Raw genomic sequence first — 4097 nt, 5'->3', positions numbered from 1 at the left:
CTGTACATCTGTTTCTGTGTTTGAACTACTTGTTAATGGTTTTTATCAAAGTCATCAGCAATAAGGGACATCACAGCTATATCATGCGTCACGGAATGGAATAATTTAGACAGCTTAAAATCTTCTAGTGTAGGACATGTAAGCTTTCCATTACTAGGTAAAAGGCATATGTGTATTTTATATTGCATCTTGTTTAAAAGGACATTTTTTTTTTTAATGAAGTCTTTTCATTAAATGGCTTCTAAACTTCATAATGTGGTTTTGGAGCCTATTTAGTAATAGAATTAAATGTCTTATGTAGTGCTACCACTTTTTGAATTAGAAAGTGAAAAAAGTGTAAAAAATTAGGCCCAGAAAATGAGTGTATTAAATTAGTTTAATATAAAAGAAGTTTACAAGATTTTTTTTTCTTCAATATAGATACCTCACTTGAAAGTAAATAAAAGCACAGCATACCTAATGTAGTTCTAGTGAAAACATCCTACGAAAACATGTGCTGAGAGTAGGACATCTTTTGGATAATTAGAGTTTGTGATAAACTTGCTTTCAATCATCCTGGTAGAAGTATTAGTTGATTGTGGTAATTTTAAGCCAACATAGTAGTCTTAAGTTATTTCTGCATTTCTAATTTGTGAAGGCAGTAGATAAAATAATCTGTTTTGCAGCTGTTAAATTAAGAACATTGACCATAATTCAATTTAAAGTTTAGCCAATGATGTACAGTTTTATGGTTAAAGTTGCTGTGGTTGGTTACATTACATGACACACAAAACTGTCCTCTACCTCACATAAAATAAATATTTTATATGGTTTTACTAAAAAATAAGACTCATCTATCTGGTCACTTAGTTTACAAATTTTGAATTCTATTTATTGAAACATGACATACTGTGCTCTTAGCTTATACCTCAATTGTATTTTGTGCTGTTTTCCATTTTCATGCCATGTAAATAACTTGTATAGATTGTGGATCAAATTCCAAATAAAAACTTTTAATGCAAAAAAAAAAAAACAATAATTATTTGCACACTCCGTTACAATCCTCAAGTTACTGTTTAATTTTAATATAACGAATACATAATAGTTATATATGCTTATAGGGAACATGTAATGTTTTGATATGAGTAAATTATGTGGTAATTAGGGAATCTCATCACTGGCATGAAGCCTGTAAGTTTTTCACGACAAAGACTATTGCCAAGCATATTAGAGCTCCTTTATCTGTATTTTTTTTCTTTTTTCTTCCTTCTTGTAGGGCCTTTTATTTATCCATGACCTTTGTAAAGTTGATTTTTAAATGTTTTGAAGTAGTTTTGTTTGAATTATATCTGCTTAGTGTTCTATGACCTTGTTTTACCTGAATATCATAATCTTTCTTTTTTTTTATTAGATCATATGTGTGCACATTAATTCTATCATAGAATACAGTGTATTGTTTCCATATACAATTTGAAATACTTTCATCTCATTGGCAAACATAGCCATCATGTCATTCTCATAATTGTTGTGTTAAGACATTTATATTCGACATTTAGAAAGATTCACATGTACCCTTATAGGAGAAATCATAGGCATGATCCCTGCAAACACCCTCCCTTCACCCATTTTCCCCCCTCCCTTCCCCTCCCTCACCTCTTTCCTGATACTGAATATCATAATATTTCTTTAGATTTGAAAACTTCTCTACAATTTGTTTCAATAATCTTAACAAATACATATACCAATCATTTTCTCTACCTTCTCTTTTAGGTTAATAATTCTTAGATTTTCTCTTTTGAAGTAATTTGCTAGATTTTGTGGGCATGCTTTATTATTTTTTTATTCTTCTTCTCTTTATCTTTTCTCACTGTGTATTTTCTTTCGTTTTTTATTAAATAATAGCTGTGTAAATTAATGCAATTATGGGGTACAGTGTGGTGTTTTAATATACAATTTGAAATATTTTCATCAAACTGGTTAACATAACCTTCATGCCATATTATTAGTTATCGTGTTAAGATGTTTATATTCTACTTTTAGAAAGATTCATTTGTACCCTTGTAAGATAAACCATACAGGTGATCCCTCCAGTCACCCTCCCTCCACCCATGCACGCCCCTCCCCTCCTCACCCCCTTACCCCTCCCCATATTCCTAGGATATAATTAGGTTATAGCTTTCATATGAAAACTATAAATTAGCTTCATAATAGGGCTGTGTACATTGGATACTTTTTATTCCATTCTTGAGATACTTTGCTAAGAAGAACATTTTCCAGCTCCATCCATGAAAACATGAAGGAGGTAAAGTCTCCATCTTTCTTTATGGCTGCATAATATTCCATGATATACATATACCACAGTTTATTGATTCACTCATGGATCAATGGGCATTTGGGCTTCTTCCATGACCTAGCAATTATGAATTGGACTGCAATAAACATTCTAATACAAAAAAGATGTCTGGAGAACACTTAGAGAATGAAAAATAGACCTGCCATTTCATACTGCAATTCCTTTATTAGGTATATATCCAGAAAACTCACTGTATATTTTCAAAGAGCCTGTCTTAAAGCCTACTATTTCTTTCTTTTTGATTAATTTTGCTGTTAAGATATTCTGATGAATTTTGTAGTTTCTTAATGAGTTTTTCAGCTCCAAAATATCTTCTTTTTTCTTTCTTTCTTTTCTTTTGTCTTTTGATTGCACCAAAATTTCTTCTTTTTTTTTTTCTAAAATTTCTTCTTGATTTTGCTTTATCATATCAATCTCCTTGTTAAATTTTTCTGACTGGCTTCTAAATTCCTTCTCTGGGTTGTCCTGAAATTCATTGAACTTCCTCTGGACAGCTGATTTGAATTCTTTAACTGAAAATTTAAAAGTCTTTACCATTCCTGGATTGATTACTGGTACCTTAATAATACATAAGGTGAGGTCATGTTTTCCTGGATGTTCTTTACACTTTTGAATGCCTATCAATGTCTTAGAATTGAAGAGTTAAGTATTTATTTCAATGTTCACAGTCTAAGCTTATATGAACCCATCCTTCTTGAGAAGCCTTCTCTTATCACTTCAATATGAAGCTCTCATTTGACACGGCAAATGAATAAAATAATATGGAAGGTAAATACCATAATTAAAATATTTTCACCTATAAGTTACAGATAAATTCCATTTACATCCTCTTATGCAAACAAAGCTAAGAAGCCATAGATTCATACGTGTGAAGAAAGTACTAGAAGAAAAACAAAGATATTGTTATATTAGTAGAAATTAGTATTGTCTAACACAAATTCAGAATTATGGTTAGTATGATATCTTGTCACCAGGACAACCTGAAAAGTTAGAACTCTCTGTATATGATGTGACATTCTTAATAAGTATCACAAGAATGGAGAAGCCAGAATCCAATGTACTCAATCCTAATATGAAGCCAGTAGACCATCTAATATATATTCACATAAGTGAAAAACTCAAATTAATTCAAGTGTGTGTGGGGGGGAATGAGGAAAAAGGAAGAAAGAGGAGAGGAGGGAGGCAGATAGGGGTTATGATACATGGCACACCTATTGGGGCAGGACACAACTAAAAAAGGAACTTTGCCTATCAAATGCAGTGAGTGTGACCTACTTTTTTGTACCCTCAATGAACCACAAACGAAAAAAAAAAAAAAAAGAAAAAGTGTCTATGGAAAGAGTAAAATGATCAATTGTTGCTTAGGGGTTTGGCAAGAGAGAGAGATAAACAGAGGAATGCAAAAGATATATGGGTCAATTAAAATAATCTGTATGATTTTTATAGTATCAGATATATGTCTTTGTATATTTGCAAAGTAAATAGAATATTACTAAGAATGAACCCATAATATAAACTGTTGACTTTGGGTGATAATGTTTAAATTTAGTTAACTGAGCACAACAAATGCAACCACCCTGGCATGAGATGCTAATAGTGGAGTAAGTTGTACAAATGTTGGGGCAGATGTCATCTGAAAGCTCTATGTACTTTTTACTCAATTTTGCTATGAACCTAAAACTAGAAAATAACATATATTTTAAAAAATTACAAAATACAATTTTTTAAAATAACTAAATGTGACAACCACACTGTCTTTGTGATA

This window comes from Otolemur garnettii, unplaced genomic scaffold (genome assembly GCF_000181295.1).
Source record: "Otolemur garnettii isolate 467f Iridium unplaced genomic scaffold, OtoGar3 scaffold00001, whole genome shotgun sequence".
Classification (NCBI taxonomy): domain Eukaryota; kingdom Metazoa; phylum Chordata; class Mammalia; order Primates; family Galagidae; genus Otolemur; species Otolemur garnettii.
The sequence above is the reverse complement of the archived record's forward strand: the minus strand, read 5'-3'. Positions refer to the sequence as shown.